A 23,054-nucleotide genomic window follows, 5' to 3' on the forward strand; every position below is an offset into this window, starting at 1 on the left:
AATGAGAACCTTACAGGGGCCCATCTCCCATCCACCCCCATGGGCTCAGTGTGTAGTTACAGTGGCCATGTCGTGGTAGTTGTCAGGTGCGTACCGTGGGTGGGTCTGACAGTGTGCGCGCCTACCAGTGCAGAACTGCGTGCCATATGCCAGTCAAACAGAAAACAAAACATATAACAGAACTCCCTCAACCAAAAAGCTGGTGTGACCCCCCTCAACCCCTCCCACCCCACCCCCCTCCCCTTTGACTCCCCCCCCCCGGCGACATGACGGGAAGCTGACTCTATGGCAGGCAAAGGTCTGTCACCCTCCCTCGCCCAACTTACGCCACAAGTTCCAACTCCTGTGGGTATCCCAGAATCATCAGGGCAAAGCCCAGAAAAATATGAACAAAAGATTCAGCACTGGAAAGGAAGGAGAGAGAAATAGAAAAGAAGGAATAGAAATCAGCGAGATGGGATAGGAATTAGAGAGATAGAGATATAAGGGTAAGGGAATGCGTGTCCAGCAGGCAAGCTCCAGCTGAGTAGTGAACATCATGGTCAATCCTGCAGACCCCTATTCAGGAGTTAGAGTCCGGAGGGTCAGACTGGGATGCCCTGGCGCCAGACAACGTTGCTTGTTCCAGTACCAAAATCTCAGCCGCCAAGGGGTGCATCGACGGATCCATCACCTCCTCCCCTTCAGTGGAGGACCGACCATTTCCACTCCGGTGTCAGTCCGGTGCCACTCGGAGGGGCGGAGCGCACGCGCACCCGCCGTAAGTCTGTAGTCGAGTGATCCACCAGTGCGGCCTCGCCTCCTCCCCGAACCCTTTTGGACATATGGCGTAGCTTCCAGAATGCAACCCTTTCAAAGTTGACAAGGTCAGAGTGAGCGATGTGAGTCCAGAGGACGGCCGCCAGACCCGCTCGAGGGCGGTGGCCCACTGATCTGCGTTTCCAGTCACCTCACAGGGGGATGTTCCTCAAGCCATTGTGATGCCTCCTCCTGCGTCTGAAAGAAGTGAGACTTGCCGAGGAAAAGGACCTTCAGTTTCGCTGGAAAGAGCAACATGTATTGGATTTTGTGTTCTCTCAATTTGGCTTTCACAGAGTTGAAAGTGCACCTATCCTTCCCTACTATAGTCCGTAAAAATAATGATCCGAGTGTTTTCATGTCTGATGTCTCCAAGTTTCCGGGCCTCTCTTAGGATCAAGGAAGTTCAGAAAACGGGCTATCACTGGCTGGGGCTGAGCCCCCACCGGCGGTCTGGCCAGCAACGCCCGATGGGCCCGCTCTATGCCAAAGCAGGAAGATAATTTGTCAGTCGGGAAGGGGTTGCGAAGCTACGTGTAGAGGAAGGCCTGCATATTCGTCCCCTCGATTCCTACTCTAAAGCCCACAAAACGGAGGTTATTGCATCGGACCCTATTTTCTGCATCATGCACCCTCCACAGCAGCTCCTTATGTGATGACTGGAGTTCTCGCATGCCTTTATTGAGGTCATGTACCGAATCTTCTACCTCTCCCAGCCGGGTCTCCGCTTCGGTGACTCTACCAGCTAGGTTGCAGAGGTCTTGCAGTAGGAGGGCCACTTCCGTCCCCACCGCACCAATCTGTCCCTCCAGTGCTGTCCTGGACGCCTGGATTGCCTGAAGGAGAGTATCCGTGTCAGAGCGGGCGCCAGGGAGTTCCTCCTGTGGTGGGCAGGGACCTTCGCGTATTGGTCCATTTTGCCTTGTCGTGGAGGCTTCGGGCCCCCATCCCGTCCCATGGTTTGGTTCCTCAGGGCAGGCACTGTCTGCCTATGCCCCACAGTCAGGAATGCCCCTGGGTGTGTCGCAGAGAGCGGCTACAGCCAGATCAGCGGAGCGGGGGGGGTGCGCTGATCGATTGTGATTAAGCAAGCGCAACTTTACCAGAAACTTCCACCGCAACCAAAGCAGAGCACCTATGGGAAAACAAAGCAGTTAATTTAATCAGAGCACTGTCAATCTTGTTAATAATGCAGTCAGCTGTCGGTGACGCTCATTTCAGCACTTGCTGGAGCCTGGATTCAAATCTTTGACCACAAAACACGTAATGTGCAGGTTTTTAAATGATAATGTGTTTTTGACTAACATGGAAAAAAACAATTTTGTACATGAGGCTGTGTGTGGGTCCCAACGTTGGTTCAAAAGTCATCACTAAACTGCAGCACAGTGTGTTAGTTTCACCATGTGTCCGCGGGGTTTATTTAAGATCACCTGGTATGATTTTTGCAAACAGAAAATGGATGCCACCCGCTTACCTGATCAAAATCAGTGATTAATTTGAGCTTGGGGTTTCTGATGGAGGAGACAAGCCCACCTCTCCTGCCATTACTGTTCTACAGCAGCCTCTGTGCTGCAGCTGCAATGCCTGTGCACCTCAGGCCTAGCCCGAACCACCCCTGCAATCCCACTACAGCTACCACAGTGTGCTTTATATACTGCTTTATACTGCAGGTGTGTCGTATCCGAGCTCTGCTAGTAAAAGCATTTACTACTAGCCCGTTAACTGGTTTTCACTTTAGCAACCTCTGAAGAATGAAATGTTGAAGGCTGAGATGATTCCTCTCTACTGTGGTCTTCATCGGCCCTGATATCCCAATAAAGCGATTTAGCAAGTAGCTTCCTGATGAGAGACAATAAAAATGTTATGATAACGCTGATGGTTAATGGTTTTCCTAGAGAGAGATCAGAGTTTTGTCTAGTGGAAGCTTTCAATCATGGAAAGGTAGCGCAGAAGGTTAATGTGCCTGCTGCAAAGAACATGTACAGAGGCAGATTACAAAATGCACATGATGTAAATAGGTCAGTGAGTCACTGCTTTTGTCAAACAGATCTTTTTGTTACTTGCAGTTTGTAATTTTAAATTCTAACATTCAACAGTGAGCTATTAACTGTCATCTAAGAGCTGCATGCAAACTGCAAGGTAAAAATTAGTGTTATGTTTCTTTCCCCAGTCTTTGTTTGATTATCCTAATGTTTCAAAAATACATTGTTATATTTTTTATTTTTAGCTCTTGGTAAAGCCTGACAACCATTACCTAACTTTTGGGCAATTTCTGGGTGAAGAACTAGAGGCCCCAACCTCCTTTGCTGCTCCCCGGCTACAAATCAGCAAACACCAGTGTTAAAGGTAAGGAAACTGATGCTATATTTTTTTAGATTGGAGTTGGGCTATGTATGTGGTCACTAATAGCCTTAGTAATTACAAAAAGGGGGTGGTGATGGACAGAGTATCTGAGTTAATCAGAACACTACCCAGTCAACAGATCAGGGCTTGATCCATCACCGTTTTTTAGCTCACTGCACCATCCCAGTTCAGAACCTGGCTATATGCAAATTAGTCTGTCCCTGGCCCAGTGCATCTTGGGAACAGGGCAGACCAAACTACCAAGCCAATTCTTCACTGGAAAGGAAACAAGCTTCCGGGGACCGGTTTCTGGCATTACAGCCGTCTTCGGCCCGGCTTGCTTGAATCCTGATGGTGCAATGAGCAAGGGACTCATGTCACTAATAGCCTTAGCCCTGTGCTTTGGGCACTAATGGTTGTTAAAGGCACTATCTATCCTTTGCCTTGTTCAAGGCCCTCAAGCAGTGTCTGTTTCAGTGCCTTCAGCAACCACTATGGCACACGGAGGCAGCAGACAGTAAGGCTGTATTTTTAGCAGTCATGTTGTCCAAAGGGGAGCTGTTGGAGATATATTGCAATAGTGCACACGATATATGCATTTATACTGACATTTGATATTATTGCACCAAACCTTATACGTTGTACTTTGATTATTGACAGGTTTCTTTAATATTGGTAAGGTCTGCATCGGCAGGATGAATACAGTAGAACAGCTAATTACAATGTCATTCCATGCACGGCCACTCGAAGAAAAACTACATATAAAGCAATTAGGGCCTGATCTACAACTACAGCAATTTACCCAGGACAGAGGAAAATCTTACAAACGTACATTCTCAAACACCTGGTACACAAAAGCTGATTGGCTTACAGGGTGTACATTAAGAAATTCTCTGTTCTGCTACCCCTGCTTGCTGTTTAATGGTGAGTTTTCTTGGACAAGACAAGGAGTAACAGACTTGAAGCATTTGTTTGACAAAATAAAGAAGCATGCACACACAAGAATCCATATGGAAAACCTGACAAGACTGGGAATGTTGGGAGACAAACCGATTGAACACCCCATAAGCGACGCACACCGGAAAACAATACAGAAACAAAATTTAGCAGTTGATAGGAATAGACACATACTATAAAAAATAATTGATTGTATTTGTTTCTGTGCTGCTTTCGAACTTGCATTGCAAGGCCATGATGAATCAGAAAGTTCCTCATATCCTGGAATATTCAGAGGCCTTGTGGATTTAATAGCAAGCATAAACCATGACATGGAAGCACATTTAGCAAGTGCTACAGTATTTAATGGCACCTCTAAAACAATACAAAATGAACTCCTTGAGTGTAGGCTGCAAATATTGAGACGCCATATTGGTCAAGAGGTGCAAAACACAGACTTTGTGACTATTCAGGCTGATGACACCACTGATGTGGTGTAACGCCAGGGTAAATTCTAGCCTATTCTTAGACTAATAGTGACTATAATCTACTAGTATTTCAGTCTTAGTAACATTTTCGTTCATTAATAGGGCTTAACTATGGTCTTTGACAGGGTCTAGTGCCTTTTTTCCGTTAGTCAGGCCTGCAGGCCCGAAAACCATAGGGCAGCCATCTTGGATGGCTGCCAAATCCATTTTAGATAGCTGCCTCGTCTGTCCGAGGCGCTTGCAGAGCAAAGGAAATGTTTAGAGTTCAACCTATTATTCGCTAGTGAGGAACCGGTCAAGACCGGCCCTTATCGAAAGAATGTATTTTGCTCTTTGGTGGAAGACGCAACATGCAGGTGGCCACTGCGGAAGGCGTGAGATGCTGGAGACTGGTACAGGAATTCGGTGGGAGTCGGCCTAAGACTGGAAATTTCCGTAGGGAAAGGGAGAGATATATTATCAAAGAGTAAGTAGCAGACAGAGAGAGAGCAACGTGTGGAGCAGACAGATGAAGTTGGTCCAAGAGCTGAGGGAGAGATCAAGAATCCCGTAAGGCCAACATGCAGGAGCGGTAGAGACTGAGACTGAGTCCAGAAGAGGGTTCGAGTTTCGGAACCAAGGCAGCGTAGACGAGGCGTAGCGGTGCAGACGTGTATTCGTGAGCCATAGTGGGAGAGCAGAGTTCCGAGCGAGTGAAGACCCGAGAGGGAGAGAGGGATCAGCTCCGCTGCTGAGATGAAAAGACGCACGTATAAGGTGAGGCGTTCTGAGTTAGTGTAGAATACATATAATCATTCATTTTCCTCCCTTTTTAGGTTGTAGATGGTGACTAATTTCAACTATGTCTAAATCGCTAATGCTATTATGTTTAATGGTAGAATAAAGATATAATGTCCAATACATATGTTTGAGTGTTGTTTCCATGACAGGACTAACCTTTCTTTTTAACCAGGTGCTGTCAACTTGAAGGTTGAGGGAGATCCTTCTAGCAGGTAACTGAGAAATGGAGGACTGGGTAGTTTATGACAGGAGAGAACTCCCAAATGAGACAATCAGATAACTCTTCTAAATTAGGAATAGTACATATCGTCGTTGCACCTTAGGTGTACCTCCGACCCCTATAGAACACCCCACTGGGAGACAACAGGTTTACCAGCGGGAAGCGTAGGTGATATTGATCCTAAGAGTTAGGGACAGTCTGGCGACTATAAATAAGAAAAGTCTGGAGACTATAAATAAGATAAGAAGATAATCTAAGAAAAGTCTGGCGACTATAAATATGATAAGAAGATAAGATAAGAAAAGTCTGGCTACTATAAATAGAAAAGTCTGGCGACTATAAATATGATAAGAAGATAAGATAAGCGATAAAGTGAGGTAACTATAGGACAAGATATGGAATCCATTAGATGTTAGTGGTATCTTTGATTGTACAGGCTTGTAAATAGCTAATAATCACCTTCTCAGGTGAGTCCTTTATATGTCTTGTAAATAGTGGCCTGAGAAGAGTGTGTTTGTGTGACGACTGGGTTAGCCACGGTTGATGAGCTACCTGTTATAAAAATCCGGTCGTTACATGTGGCCACAAAATCACAGTATTAGTCTTTCGGTACCTTGACAATGACAGTAAAGTTGTGGAGAGGTTCTATGGGTCACACATTTAAGAGACTCTAGTGCAGAAACCATTACTTCAGCTATACTGAGTGAACCGAACTTCATTTTTCCAGAGCTGCCTAAAAAAAAAACGATCGCACAAAGCTATGCTGTTGCGCGTCCGTAATGAATGGGAGCCCTGGTGGAGTACAGAAAAGAATTAGAGATGTGTACCCTAATGCTTATTATGTGCACTGTTATGCCCACCAACTTAATCTTATTATGCAACAAGCAGTATCAAGGATTTCTGAGACACAAATTTTCTTTTAGGATGTAGGAGGCATGGCAGCATTCTTCTCAAATTCCCCCAAAAGAACAGAAACACTTCAAGATATTGTGGACAAAAGGCTTCCAAGGGGATCCTCAACTCGTTGGAACTTTAACATCCATACAGTCAACCTAATATATAAACATAGGGAGGACCTTGAGAAATGTTTTGAGGCCATAGAAGCTAATGATGCCTTTCATTACAAAAGTCAGACTGTGGTATGTGGCTTTGCTAGAACACTACAAGACAGAGAGTTTCAGTTCTTTCTGTTTTTATTTCAAGAAACAGTGTATTTGGTCGACATGTTATACAACCAGTTACAAGCACGAGCCATAGATACTGTCTCTGTGCAAAGAGATACCAGTATGTTTGTCACCAACATGAGCAAAGTGAGAGATGTGGTTGACAATTTAGACAGGAAACTGCCAGAGCATTCTACTTTTGCAAACCGCAGAAAAAACATCAGAAGTCTGTTCCGAATTGCAAAGGAGATATGTGACAATATAATTGTGCTTTTACTTTCAAAACACATATGGTGAGTGCTGCATTATTGCAAAGTGGACACTATGCAAAATATGATCAATCCTTCCCTGAGCAGGCTCTGAATGATGCTTTGGAAGCTTATTCTATGCTCAACAAAGAGGACCTGAAAACTGAGTTGACTGTACTGTACGGAATGAGTGTATACTGGAAGGCCACTGGTGCCATTTCTTTGCTGGCTTTAATACAGAAACTTAATATGGAAAAGTCACTTACAGAGACAGTGGCTTTACGAAAAATTGTCATTACCACTCCTATAACAACTGCAGAGTCGGAACAATGTTTTTCCACCTTAAACAGAATTAAGCCCTTCCTGAGGAACACAATGATTCAAGAAAGACTGAATGCTTTAGCAATGCTCTCTATAGAGAGCAACCTAGTTTAAAGAATCGCAGACTTTCATGTTCAACTTATTGAAAGGTGTGCTGCTGTAATCCCAAAGAAAGGGAGACCACACTTCTGGAAGCAAGGAAACAAAAGATTTATTTTAATACAAAATAAAGGTAATCTCTAGAGATGGAAGAGTGTCCGAGACCCACTGAGGGTGTAGGTGTCAGGAGACTGTTCGACGTGTCCTTGGCATGCAGCATCTTTTATAGGATGTAGACACTCCCCTCGGGTGCAGGGGGATGACAGAAAGTCTGTTGGTATGCAGGAATTCAGGTGTGTGGAGCAGAATTTCAGGTGTTGGGGGCAACGGAAAGTCCGGGGAATGTAGAAGTTCAGGAGTGCGCTGGACATATTCCTGTTTGGAGGCAGCTTTCATGCCTTGAGGGTGAGGAGGGTTTCATGACCTGGCCAGGTGTTAGGCCGTTGGCAGAGACAGACCGGTTAGGGACAGACCTGTTCTGTTGTCTATACAGGTTCCTGACCATTATGCGTGGGTGCAGCAGAAACCGGCCCAGGGCACCGACACAGGGTCACGTAGGAGACAACTTTGTGGAAGGTCAAGACAGGGTTTTTAGAACAAGATGGAGTTTATACACGGCAACATTTAGAAGTTCAGTTATTACAGTCCCTCCTCTTGCCATATGCAACATCATTAGTGAATGTCAATTTTACAGAGGTCTTCAAATGCCTGGTGATATAGTATTTTGCTGTTTTCAGCCTGACGTGTCATAGGTGTGGATCTGCAGATGGATGCACACAGAGAACGAATGCTGGGCCACAATGAATGTACAGGCAACAGAAGAAGATGGTACCCAAGGGGATCGTGAGGAGCACCTATATCTTCCATCCCCAAGTGATCAGAATGTTCCGAAAGCCAGTTGTCCAGGTACAAGAGGTCCCATTGGCTGGGTGTATTTGAGTGGCAATCCGGTGTAGTTTGGAGATTGCTTCATAGACAGAGGGCGATGAATCAGGAATATACACACAGCAGCTGGCCCCAATTATGCGACAGGCTCCTCCTCGATCTGCCAGGATGAAGTCGGGCACCATGCGATTTTGAAGATAAACCATTCATGTAGCATCAATCTCGGCCGTGTGTTGGGTCAGTATTCCTGCAGTGATGTTGGCAGTAGCTTCCAGGACCCTGGTGAGTCGTCTGGTGTTGAGACTGTTGGACATGGGACCCCAAAAAGGTAGAAGGCCCTACAGGGCATCGGCGAATTGCTGGTTGCTGGTGTCGGTCCGGTCCATATCTGGTACTCGCCTCCTCTGTCTATGGTACAAGTTGTTCCTGTTAAATGTGGGTGGCAGCAGGAATGCGATATAGCATGTGTCACTCCAGTCAGAAGGCAGCCAGGTGTAAGCTTTGTTTCCACATACAAAGTGTAGTCCTGACAGAAGGCTGAGGTATGGGGTGAAGTTGTTGTAAGTTATAGTAGCATTGCACAGACTGGCTCCTATAGGTATTTTCCCTTGACCTTGCAGACACAATGTACCGGGACGTGATGTAATTGAAATGGCAACTTCTTTCTCTTGGGTAGGAAAGAAAGTGTAACCCCAGGTGTCCTGCATAGGGGCGGACATAATATCACGCATTTGTGGCGGGTCAGAGGCATTACAGAGAGTATTGTTTTTTGCATGACGAGTCCAAAGGAAGGGTTGTAATGTTGTAAGGTTGCCTTTGTCATAACGTGAGGGAAAAACGTTTGTCAAATTGTACATCAGAGCACAAGTGTAGGCGGGAGTGGCAGGAAACACTAACAATGAGATATTGTGCTGAACGGCGTGAGGTAGGAGTCCACAAACATAACAGTCTGTTGCATTGGAGACCTGATTAAATTGGTGCAGCATTTGAATAAAAGTATTATTATGAAACTCCAAGTGTCTGTTGAGATGTGTGTCTGGCCAAGGTACATGAGAATGTTCAGGTGGCGTTGGCGGAACTGTTGCTTGGGGTAATACAGTATGTTTGGAGGGTCTCATTTCTTCGAGGGTCCAGAATACTATACTGAACAGGACAAAAATTGCAGTCAGGATAAACAGTACTATTGTCCGGGTACTACAAGTTCTCATTCTAGCTTTCTTCAGCCTTTAGCTTAGCCTTGGACCGGAGGTTGTATCCGTCTGTTCCTTCGTCACAAAGTTCCAACTCAGTGTCCGACTCAAGGTGTGGTGATGCAGATTTTTTGTGCCTTAAGACTTCTTTTTGGGCTTGTAGCTGTTCTTTGGTGACAGGGTCCACTTTCCTGCAGTGGGAAGCATGCACCCATGATTTTCTTCCTTCCACTCTGATGGCTGTCCTAGTGGCCAGGAGCACCTGCAGAGGCCCCTTCCAGCGTGGTTGTAGAGATTGGGTGTGGGCGAAGTTTTTCACCAGGACAAAGTCGCCAGGGAGGATGTGATGGCCTGGACCTTGGGATCTGTCCTCAGTAGTGGCCCCCACCTGTTCATGGATTAAAGACAGGGTTTCAGTAAGTTCATACAAATAATCAGTCAATATTTCCTGCGGTAGGTGTGAAATGGACTTTGGAGAGGGTGCATTCCAAATGTTCATGGGTCTGCCAAAGACTACCTCGTATGGGGTAGGATGGGATTTGGAATGTGGGACTAATTTAATAGATATTAGTGCCAATGGAAGAGCATTGACCCAATTCAGTCCTGTTTCTGTTGTTATTTTAGCCAGTTTTTTCTTTAAGGTTCCCATTGTACCTCTCCACCAGCCCGCTGCCTGTGGGTGAAACTCTGCATGAAATTTTTGTTTGACCCCGAGCTCTCCCAAGATGTTCTTAACTGTCTATCCAATAAAATGGGACCCTCAGTCACTTTGCATTAATCAACAAAGGCCATATCTTGGAAAACATTCTTCCAATAACACTTTAGCTGTAGTGATGGCCGTGTTATACTTTGTGGGGTATGCCTCAACCCATTTGCTAAAGGCACATACTACCACCAATGCATATTTGTAGCGATTGACTCTGTTTAACGATATATAGTCCATCTGAAGGACTTCAAATGGTGCAGTAGGAAGGGCGAATCCTGCCATTGGGACTTTAGTTCCCTGACCTATGTTGTGTCGAAGACATGTGAGGCACTGCTTGACAAATCGCTCTGCTGCTGGGCGGAGTCGGTGGTTATCCCATACTTCCTTGAGGATGGTACACATGGCCTGGGAACCAATATGTGCGGGTAAGTGAGTCATAGTAAGCAATGGGATTACGTAAGCCTGTGGTAATTTCCATTTGAGCATATTTTGGGACATCCAGCACCCCTCTTCATCCATCGTTCCCTCTGTTTCCCACTGAGCCTTTTCTTCAGGAGTGGCTGAACGCTGTATGTCAATTATCTGCTGTCTAGCGTCATGCCATTTCTCAGCTTGTGACTTAAGGACGTATACTTGAGATGGTACTTCCCCCAATGTTGTTTATCTTGCTATCTTATCTGCTAAGGCATTCCCCTGCCCTACTTCATCTGTCACCCTTTTGTGAGCTGCACATTTGATTACTACCAATTTGGTTGCTAAAGTGATTGCTTCCAAAAGGGCATTGACAAGGTCGCCATGCTGGATAGGGGTGCCATGGGAAGTAAGGAAACCTTGTTCTTTCCATAGCAGGGCAAAATTATGTACCACGCCAAAAGCATATTGGCTGTTGGTATATATATTGACCGACATGTTGGTACTAAGGATGCATGCTCGTGTAAGGGCTGTTATTTCCGCTGCCTGGGCTGATTTCTGAGGAATTCTAGTTGTTTCTATCACTGTAAGTGCTGTAGTGACTGCATAGGCAGCGGAAGTAGTACCGTCGGTATTTTTAGACACGACCCATCCACCCATAAGTGGCCTTCTGCCTCTGGGAAAGCTGTGTCTTTCAAATCCACCCGACTTTTTGTTTCAGCTTCAGAATGAATACGCAGTCATGGTGGGGTGGCTGTGTGAGGGGATCAGTAGTTGGTAGGGGTAGGAGTGTGGCCGAATTAACAGTGGTGCAACGTTGTATTGTGATATGGGGTTAAGAAGGGTGAGTTCATATCCATGTAATCGGGCACTGGTGAGATGTTGTGTCTTGGTTTTGTTGAGCAATGTCCACTGAGTAAGGGACAAAAACCGTCAAGGGGATCCCAAAACAATGCCCTCCGTTTGGCGCACCGCCACTGCAGTGGCCGCTACAGCACGTAGACAGGTGGGCAAAGCAGAAGCAACAGGGTCCAAGACTACAGAAAAGTACGCACATGGTCGCTTGTGTGTGCCATGTGTCTGACAGAGGAGTGAAAGGCTGCATCCAGATCGTTCGTGTACAAAAAAAATAAAATTGTTTGTGGCAGTCAGGGGTGCCTAGTACAGGAGCAGAGCACAGGGCCTGGCGTAGTGTTGTGAATGCTGCTGTGTATTAGGTGGTCCAGGGGACGGGGTCAGATACATCTCTGGTGACCAGAGAAAGAAGCGGTTTAATGATGAGGGAGAAATTAGGGACCCATTGTCTACAAAAGGAAGTCAGTCCTATGAGTGCTCCGACATATCGTTGGGTGATAGAAGTTGGAAAATTCAGAATAGTTTTAATCCTATCTGGTGTAAGAGTGCGTCCCTCCTCAGACAATAAATGACCCAAATAGGTCACTTGTTGTTTACAATACTGTAGTTTGTCTTTAGAGACCTTGTGTCCCTTAGTAGCAAGAAACTGGAGGGATGTATGACGTTATAACGCATACTATTACTCCGCAGACCATTACAACGCGACTTTTACTCCGCATACCGTTACAACGCATAGCGCCTTGGGGCGCTGGATAGTGGTAAGTATAATTTACTATTCTAACTCCAGTCCCCGTGGACCCTAGGGAAGGTGTTGGATAGTAAATTATACTTATTCCCTATCCTAGAGCGCCCCCCAGCGCAATGCGTTGTAATGGTATGCGGAGTAAAAGTCGCGTTGTAATGGTAGTGCGGAGTAAAAGATCCGTTGTAACGGGTGTATACCAACTGGAGGGTGAGCATGGATGCTTTGCGAGCAAGTTGTGTTGTGTCTGCTGCTAAAAGAATGTTGTCAACGTATTGAATTAACGCTACTCCCTGTGGAAGCTGAATCTGATCCAGTTGTGTTTTTAAAGCCTGGCCATAGATGCTGGGACTTTCAGTGTAGCCCTGAGGAGCTCTACAAAATCTATATGAGACATTCAATAATGTAAATCAAAAAAGAAAACGGGAATCCTTGTGTATAGGGATAGAGAAGAATGCGTTTTTAAGGTCTATAACTGTGAATACTCTAGCTGTTGGTGGGATCATGGTGAGAATGGTGGTAATGTCAGAAACTACAGGAAATTGAGGCTGCACTATTTTGTTAATAGCTCGAAGATCAATCACAAATCTATATATCTTTTGTCCTGTAGGGGAACGTTTACGAATTGAGAGAATAGGACGGTTACAGACATTTCCTGATACCTGTTCTACTACACCAGCGAGTATGAGGTCTTGAACAATGGCTTGGAGGGCGACCTCTCCCTCTTTAGATATTTTATACTGTGGGATCCTTGGTAGAGTTGCTCCTGGTTTTACAGTGATATGCACTGGAGGCATTTGGATGGACCCAACTTCCGTGTCAGAGGTCGCTGGCGAAGGACCATTGGAGGTCTGAAATGCATTGGGCACCAAGGGCATAAAATGAAACTTGAAATTAATGTTCTGTGAATGTGAACTTTATCATAATTAGGGCTCCCGGTTTTCCGTTTTGATGGATATTTATATATAAATACAGACGGAAATCTATATTCCCTTTGTCTGTATTTATATATAGAAACCGCAAACCACTAGCAAATGTTGCCGCGCTGCCGCTGCATGCAGTTTCCTTTGCATGTCGAAATTCATTTAAATCCCTTCCAATCAGGGTCTTTTAGCTCCCTCAAGTGTCGCGCCATTCCATGATGATTGCCTAGTTAGCACGAGGGTTAAAAACTGGAGGGGGGTGGGATGGGGGTCAGACCGACTCGAGAGCCTTACTACTGGAGAAGCTGTTCAGCGCCTGCATTCTCTCGTGTGTAGAGCTTGGATGGCATTGCCTCTCAATAGCCAATGAACCCCTCACATCTGAGCCTTCGATTTTTGATTAAATGTACAAACTTTAAAAACAGTTTCTGTTTGGAGGGAAATGGCGCGCCGTCTCACCATTCCATGAATGATTGCTGCCTAGTTAGCACGAGGGTTAACGAACAGGGGGGGTGGGGGCGGGATGGTGATCAGACCGACCGACTTGAGAGCCATACTTCTGTCCCTCTGCGATGCCTCCCTGCTGCTTTAAACGTCCTCCTGCTGCAGCTAGGGATGAGAATTATGTGTGTTCTTAGATTCGGTAGCTCAGATAGCTGCACAACTACATTTATACATTTCTACATCACACATTTTAAAAAACATTAAGCATTACGTGACATCCCTTCCCTCGATTAATCTTCAAGCTTATGCTAAAGCTGTGTTGTATACTTGAATGTAGTGCGAGTACTTGTAAATCAGTAGAGATTACAGGGAGGAAGTGAACAGAGATAACAAGAGAGACTGCAAAACAGAGAGAGAGCAAGAGGGACACAGCAAGGAGGTAGCACAAGAGTGGAGCATAGTGGACAAGAAGAGCACATGAAAAGAGAACGGGGGTTGGGGGGCTGGAGCTGAGTAAAAGAAGAACTAAACCCGAGTGTACGGAGAGAGGCCAAAAGGGGCCAGAGAGGGCAGGAACTTAAGGGACGCCGAAGCAAGGGACTACAGGAGAAAAACCGACAGGAGAGCAGAAACTGGTAGAGAGTGAACCACCCAAAGAAGGGTGGAGAACGGGCCAGAAGAGCATCTCATGGCGGCGGCACCGCAACAGATATAAATAAGGCCTGCAGCTGCGTGGTGATGGCAGAGAGGCTGGCGGGCAGGTATGTGCCAGACCTGGACTATCTCAGCACGCCAGGACACGACCAAGGCCACTGTATCTTGGCCAGCATCGGTGCAAGCAGGAACTGCTGGTGCCGGCACTAGCTTTGTGGTGAAAAACATGGTGCCAACTGGTCTACCAATGGCATCCAAACACTTAACTACTAGTGCCACTATACCCACACAGTACCACGCACCAGCAACACCACCACTGCTAAGACCATACTACCAGCCTTTTGCTGCACCATTTCACAGGCAAGCAAAGTAATACACAGTCAGAGGCACTGCATCTCAATCCTATCAGAGCACCACACTGAAACCTTACAGCTACTGTCTCTCTAACTTCCTACCATCATTAACTCATTCTTGGGCCTCATGCTGCCCTATTTTTCACGCAATTTAACAGTGCTTGGAATGTGCATCTAAGCTTGAGTTAGAGGGGTGCTTTTTCAATCGTACTTGTTAGGTCCGGTGGCTTAGTGGACAAATGTGTCCACTGTAGGGGCATGTTGTTGTTCTCATGGTTACAGGTTCAAATCTGGGTTGGCCCACTCAGTCCTTCATCCTTCTGAGGTCGATAAAACGAGGATCGTTGGGTAACAGTAAACATTTGCTATTCGGTGTTAAGATGCATTATCAATTTAAATAAATGCTGAAAAATACTAGCTGAAGCGGCGTCTTTTGCGTGTGGCAAAAATAAATGTGGATAAATACAGAAACAATGCCCAAAAAATAAATATGGATAAATACAGACGGAAATGGCAAAAAAATAAATACCATAAAACCGGGTGCCCTAATCATAATATGAAACTAATTCATCATTTGATCACATGTTAAATGAATTCAAGAACAATGTACCCATGTAAAATGTACATATGATTTGAAAAGTGTAAGTTTTTTTGATGTGGGAAAAAAAAGCTAAAGAAAGTAAAAAACATTTCTTTGATAATAAAATTGGAAAGTTTTTTCTGGCAACAGTGCACAGTGGTCGAGTGTGATTTCACTCGAGGTGAGATGGTTCACTAGGAGACACGGCAGTAGGACAAACGTGTTACCACTGCAGCGCGCTTAGTTTAAACAAACAAGCTTAAAAATCAAGAATAAAAAAGAAACAAATTAAATACAGGAGTGCTTCTCCAACACTTACCCCATTGAGAAATGTGCCCACAGAGAGAAAGCACCCAATCATGTCATTTGACACAATTTCAAGTCTCACTGAAAATAGAGCAAGTGTTTTAGCATACACAACAGAGCAAGCCTCTGATATATATTCATTAATTCAAGATGTCAGAACAGCAGATACACAGGGGACCACAATAATTCAGCAATTAAAACAACTAGAATTTTTAGCCAGAAGAGAGTTAAACCAGAAACTCCATGCGTCAACACTGGTGCAGTACCACAGGGTGAAACGCATTCCAAGAGGTCTTAGGTTGTCCATTAAACCGATGTTATTTAGGTTCCATCTGAACAAGGTGTTCATGGAACGATGGTACTCCATTCTAAATAAATGCAGCTTGGATTTGATTCTGCTTCTAGTGAAAGAATTAGCCAAAGCAATTCATGATTTGTCAAAAGAAATCGAAGAGATCAAGCTTAGAAGGAAGAATGGACAAAACGATTTGGATAAATCATTGGAAGAAAAAAACACACGACTAGACAAGCAAGCTAAAGAAATTCAAGAAGGCAAACTAAGAAATTTTAAGAGAGATACGTTGGATTATAAGTTGCAAGAAGTCTACACTTGGGCTGAGGTGTATGCTCAGCGTAGAGTGTTTCCAAAGAAAAAAACATTCAATGTATCATCAGAAGAAAGTTTAGTGTCAGATTCTGACACAACTTCAAACAGACCATCAGCTCTCACACAACTATCTGGAGAACCAACCATTACAGTTACATCAGAAGAGGGAGGGGCACAGGCCTCCGGATCACGACAGCATTTTTTAGCCAACGCCGCGGAGTTAAGTCAACCACCGGGATCAAAAACACTAGGAAACCAGGAGAAGTTCCAGAAAAACCACACACGCGGAGCCAGAGGTAAATCTGGTAGTTAACATCTCGAATGTGGAGCTGACAGCATATCAAACAAAAGTTTTAAACAAGGGTCTTGGATTCGTTCCTACCTACACTACCAATTTGTTTAAAAGTGAAATTTCTCTATTCAAATTTATGAGAGTCCTTAGACTAAGAATTTTTTTTGAGAATGTACTACCAAGTCAAACAGAAAAAGAAGAGACAGAACTTTTAGAATTTCGCCCTAAATCAAAATTTCAAGCACCAGTCTCTCATAAAATCCTAGATGCATTTGAAAGATCAGTGCGGAATGATTTCCAAAAAATTAGCATGCAGAGAACTAAAAAGAAAAATCTTTCCATTCAAGACAAAAACATCATTAAAAAACTACAAGAAAATCGAGAAATTACAATTCAGAAAGCAGATAAAGGAGGTGCAATCATTGTGATGAACAGGTAGTTCTACATTGACAAAGTTGAAGAGCATGTCTCAGACACCACCACATATTCAAAACTGGACAGAGATCCAACAGAGCAGCTGAAAACAACATTAAAAAGTATTTTGGAGCATTCTTTTGACAGGGGCACATCACGGCAACAACAAAGCAATTTTTGACAGTGGTACATCCCAGGAGACCGCATCTCTATATGCTTCCTAAAATACATAAGAATCTATATGATCCACCAATGAGACCAATTGTGACAGGGTGCGGTACCATCTTTGAACCCCTTGGGCACTACACAGATACATTTCTTCAACCTTTTGTGCAGCAATGGCCATCGTATGTGAAAGATACGAATGATTTCTTATTAAAACTGCAAACAATTTTGACAAACACGAAAATGTTGCTATGCACAATTGACGTTAAATCTTTATACACGTCCATACCTCATCAATCTGGCCTGGAGGCTGTCAAATGGGCTCTGTTGTGTCAACCCACCATCAAAGCTGATAAAGGTTTTTTTCTGGAAATACTTCACTTTTGCTTGTTCCACAGCTATTTCCAATGGGAGGAACAATTTTATTTGCAACAAAATGGGAAATCCATGGGATTCGCAGGGGCGCCTGCGTACGCCAATACTTTTATGGCAAAATTTGAGTCTGATCATATATATACAGATCAAGAGTGGATGAATAATGCAGCCTTGTACTGCAGGTTTATCGATGACATCTTTGTCCTTTGGGCATCAGACAAGCAAATGTTGGAAAACAAAATAGCTACATTGAATCAATATGATGAACACATTCAATTTACGCACAGCATAAGTGATACATGGATTTCATTTTTGGATGTAGCCATACGAATTGAGACAACAGGAATTCAAACTGAAGTGTTCCGAAAAGAAACGGATGTAAACAACGCGCTGCTGTTCCAAAGTTTCCATCCCCAAAACTTGAAAAACAACCTACCATTTTCTCAGTTCATGAGGATAAAAAGGATTTGTTCCAATACAAAATATCTTGATAAACATCTGGACATTCAAGAGAAAAAGTACTCAGAAAGAGGTTACCCCAAAGAAATTCTAAACAAAGCAAAGAATAGGATTAAAGTTTATGATCGTGTCATCTTATTGAAACAAATACCAAAAAAAACTACCGAAAGTCATGTATTTGTTTCAAAATTCTCAACTAGTTCTCAAAAAATCAGGAACATTGTGAACCGACACTGGGAATTACTCCGAAATGAAGGCGATTTTCATGGAATATATGAGCACAAACCAATCTTCGCCTATACAAGATCAAAACATTTGAAAGAGATTCTCAAGTCTGAACCAAAACAAAACCAAGAAAGACCACATAAAGGCATGAAGAAGTGTACAAACCGTGTAAATTGTAATATTGTAATAGTTGGTTCCACTTTACACCACCCACAAACAGGGAAATTGATCACTCTGTTTCATGACACAGATTGTAATTCTAGCGTTCTGATCTACTACATAAAGTGCCCGTGCGGGAAACTCTATGTAGGGAAAACAGAACGAAAGTTAAAAATAAGAATCTCAGAACACAAAAGTACTATAAGGAACAAAAACACTAAGAGCACCTTAGCAGTGCATTGGATGGAGGCTAAACACACCATTGCCCAACTGCAGTTCTCAGTCTTAGAAAAAATAAAGCAATACGAAGGACTGGATCTCACCAGATCCCTCCTTCAAAGACAAACTTACTGGATAAAAAGGTTAGAAACCCAAGAACCGAAGGGTTTAAATGAAAAAATAGATTTTTCATGCTTTTTATAAATGTGTTAATCTTGTGTTTTCCTGCACCGGCAAAAAATGTGTGGGGTTCAGACAAAATGAGTAAACATGTTTTTGGTTACAAACATCAAATATTATGCACCTAAAAAAAATCTTTTCTTATGCTTTGAGCCGATTTCATTTTTCATTCAATCACATTTTTATTTCACATTGTCCACAGCTTTTTCCCGTGCGGGAGTAAATAAGCAGAAAGGCTTTATAGTCTGTCTTCATTGTTAATGGAGGAGTAGAGTGAGGAGTAACGGTCTTTGTGTTTACAGTCTTTTGGTAACGCGATTGATTGCCGAACAGAGGGCCTGGGGTCCAACATAGGAGTGAGAAACTTTGTCGCAAGATGCGGGTGAGTGCACCAACTTTGGGAAAGTTTAATTTACTATAGAAGTTTATTTCGAGCCTTTAAACGGAAGTGAGTAATCGCCGTGTAATATGGGTTGGCGCTCTAGCTCCCAGGAGATTCAACGGGATAGGCTGAGATCACACGTATTTACGTTAAGAATACGGAACTCGAAGAGAGGTGCTCACAGGTCTGATGAGCGGGCTGCTTTGAAGTGACGAGTAGGGAAGCTGGGGAAACTGAATTGAGATATCTGGAAAGTAAGTTTCTAGCGAGCGAGCGTTCGTAGAAGGTTTACGGGTGTTTATAAATTAGAATGAAGTATTGAGCGAGAATTGTTTTTCTCTCTTTTCTCGTGTCCTTTAGAAAGACGGTCAGCAGTTGCTTAAAATTGGTCCTAGTTGAAAAGGCCTAGGAGGTAAGCCGGTGGAAAATCAGAGAGTGATAAGAGACGCGTGTAGCATGTAGCGTGATACACGTGAGAAACTTATTATGGTTTTAATATTTTGTAGTTCGGAGCATAAAGAGTTCACAGGAAGCAGGGTAAGATTTTTTTAGGGTAGTTTTCTCTGGTGAAGGTTTTCATGGTGTTTAATCACACATTTGTTTTGACACGCTTCATCTTTTGGTTTTATAGGTGCATAAAAAACCAAGCATGTTTGGTGTATTTTGAACAAAAATCCCCGTGTGATTTGATAGCTCTGACTTATCTTTGAAAAGATGTAAAATATATGTTTTCATTGTTTAAATTTCAGGCCCCTGACGAAGGACCATTGGAGGTCCGAAATGCATTGGGCACCAAGGGCATAAAATGAAACTTGAAATTAATGTTCTGTGAATGTGAACTTTATCATAATTAGGGCTTCCGGTTTTCCGTTTTTACGGATATTTATATATAAATACAGACGGAAATCTATATTCCCTTTGTCTGTATTTATATATAGAAACCGCAAACCACTAGCAAATGTTGCCGCGCTGGCGCTGCATGCAGTTTCCTTTGCATGCCGAAATTCATTTAAATCCCTTCCAATCAGGGTCTTTTAGCGCCCTCATGTGTCGCGCCATTCCATGATGATTGCCTAGTTAGCACGAGGGTTAACAAACTAGTGGGGGGTGGGATGGGGATCAGACCGACTCGAGAGCCTTACTTCTGGAGAAGCTGTTCAGCGCCTGCATTCTCTCTTGTGTAGAGCTTGGATGTCATTGCCTCTCAATAGCCAATGAACCCCTCACATCTGAGCCCTACGTTGTTAAATGCTTAGATTTTTTATTAAATGTACAAACTTTAAAAACAGTTTCTGGTTGGAGGGAAAGGGCGCACCGTTGCACCATTCCATGATTGATTGCTGCCTAGTTAGCACGAGGGTTAACGAACTGGGGGGGTGGGGGTGGGATGGTGATCGGACCGACCGACTTGAGAGCCATACTTCTGTCCCTCTGCGATGCCTCCCTGCTGCTTTAAACGTCCTCCTGCTGCAGCTAGGGATGAGATGTATGTGTGTTCTTAGATTCGGTAGCTCAGATAGCTGCACAACTACATTTATACATTTCTACGTCAAACATTTTAAAAAACATTAAGCATTACGTGACATCCCTTCCCTTGATTGTTCTTCAAGCTTATGCTAAAGCTGTATTGTATACTTGAATGTAGTGCGAGTACTTGTAAATCAGTAGAGATTACAGGGAGGAAGTGAACAGAGATAACAAGAGAGACTGCAAAACAGAGAGAGAGCAAGAGGGACACAGCAAGGAGGTAGCACAAGAGTGGAGCATAGTGGACAAGAAGAGCACATGAAAAGAGAACGGGGGTTGGGGGGCTGGAGCTGAGAAAAAGAAGAACTAAACCCGAGTGTACGGAGAGAGACCAAAAGGGGCCAGAGAGGGCAGGAACTTAAGGGACGCCAAAGCAAGGGACTACAGGAGAAACACCGACAGAAGAGCAGAAACTGGAAGAGAGTGAACCACCCAAAGAAGGGTGGAGAACGGGCCAGAAGAGCATCTCATGGCGACGGCACCGCAACAGATATAACTAAGGCCTGCAGCTGCGTGGTGATGGCAGAGAGGCAGGCGGGCAGGTATGTGCCAGACCTGGACCATCTCAGCACGCCAGGACACGACCAAGGCCACTGTATCTTGGGCCAGCATCGGTGCAAGCAGGAACTGCTGGTGCCGGCACTAGCTTTGTGGTGAAAAACATAGTGCCAACTGGTCTACCGATGGCGTCCAAGCACTTAACTACTAGTGCCACTATACCCACACAGTACCACGCACCAGCAACACCAACACTGCTAAGACCATACTACCAGCCTTTTGCGGCACCATTTCACAGGCAAGCAAAGTAATACACAGTCAGAGGCACTGCTTCTCAATCCTATCAGAGCACCACACTGAAACCTTACAGCTACTGTCTCTCTAACTTCCTACCATCATTAACTCATTCTGGGGCCTCATGCTGCCCTATTTTTCACGCACTTTAACAGTGCTAGGAATGTGCATCTAAACTTGAGTTAGAGGGGTGCTTTTTCAATCGTACTTGTTAGGTCCGGTGGCTTAGTGGACAAATGTGTCCACTGTAGGGGCATGTTGTTGTTCTCATGGTTACAGGTTCAAATCTGGGTTGGCCCATTCAGTCCTTCATCCTTCTGAGGTCGATAAAACGAGGATCGTTGGGTAACAGTAAACATCTGCTATTCGGTGTTAAGATGCATTATCAATTTAAATAAATGCGGAAAAATACTAGCTGAAGCGCCGTCTTTTGCGTGTGGCAAAATTAAATGTGGATAAATACAGAAACAATGCCCAAAAAATAAATATGGATAAATACAGACGGAAATGGCAAAAAAATAAATACCATAAAACCGGGAGCCCTAATCATAATATGAAACTAATTCATCCTTTGATCACATGTTAAATGAATTCAAGAACAATGTACCCATGTAAAATGTACATATGATTTGAAAAGAGTAAGTTTTTTTGATGTGGGAAAAAAAAGCTAAAGAAAGTAAAAAACAGTTCTTTGATAATAAAATTGGGAAGTTTTTTCTAGCAACAGTGCACAGTGGTCGAGTGTGATTTCACTCGAGGTAAGAAGGTTCACTAGGAGACACGGCAGTAGGACAAACGTGTTACCACTGCAGCACGCTTAGTTTAAACAAACAAGCTTAAAAATCAGGAATAAAAAAGAAACAAATTAAATACAGGAGTGCTTCTCCAACACTTTACCCCTTTGAGAATGGTGGTAATGTCAGAAACTACAGGAAATTGAGGCTGCACTATTTTGTTAATAGCTCGAAGATCAATCACAAATCTATATATCTTTTGTCCTGTAGGAGAACGTTTAAGAACTGGGAGAAGAGGACTGTTACATTCATTTCCTGATACCTGTTCTACTACACCAGCGAGTATGAGGTCTTGAACAATGGCTTGGAGATGCAACCTCTCCCTCTTTAGATATTTTATACTGTGGGATCCTTGGTAGAGTTACTCCTGGTTTTACAGTGATATGCACTGGAGGCATTTGGATGGACCCAACGTCCGTGTATGAGGTCGCCCATAGACAGGGGGAAATAGTCGCTAAATCATCTTGTATGTGTGATAACTGTAAAAGCTGGGCAGAAGCAGAAGGTGTAATGTTAACGTACAGTATTAGCCGGACGTTATTTGCTGAACACCGAATGGTAGCTCTATAGTGTGTCAACAGATCCAAGCCTAGCAAGTTCTCTGGGCATTGGGAAGACAGTAAAAAGGTAGCTGAAGTTTGTTCACTCTGCATTGAGAATGGTGTTGGGAAGGACAAGGAATTGACAGAGGGCTGACCATCAAATCCAGTTGATGTAATGAGTTTGCCGGATGGAGGAGCCCTCGGGATCAGTGGTGTGGTTAGAGTGCTACGGGATGCTCCTGTGTCTATTAGAAAAGGTCCCGCTGACCCTGCAACTGAAGCTGTAACATATGGTCCCTGTTGATCTACAGGTACTTCCACTGGTTCCTTCCCCCATCCTAGACTGTCCTATGCTGCCCAATACAGGGATGACATTTCAATATCATCCTCAGTATAGACCTGAAGGGTAGCTTGAAGTTCCTGCTGTCTTGGGCCCTTATCGAATCTATTCTCCCTGTAAAGTCGTGTAGTTTGTGT

The 23,054-nt window shown here is 44.0% G+C and overlaps 1 long non-coding RNA gene across 1 annotated transcript in view; it reads left to right on the forward strand.

Moving 5' to 3' along the window:
- The first annotated feature begins 3,031 nt into the window (after positions 1-3,031).
- The window catches only part of LOC144821792 (uncharacterized), a 121,651-nt gene continuing 101,628 nt past the window's right edge, over positions 3,032-23,054 (forward strand). Inside the window, exon 1 of the long non-coding RNA XR_013608442.1 lies at positions 3,032-3,144. This is a non-coding gene — a long non-coding RNA (uncharacterized LOC144821792). The remainder of the gene's footprint in view (positions 3,145-23,054) is intronic.

The sequence above is a fragment of the Lissotriton helveticus genome, chromosome 2_2, assembly GCF_964261635.1.
Source record: "Lissotriton helveticus chromosome 2_2, aLisHel1.1, whole genome shotgun sequence".
Lineage (NCBI taxonomy): Eukaryota > Metazoa > Chordata > Amphibia > Caudata > Salamandridae > Lissotriton > Lissotriton helveticus.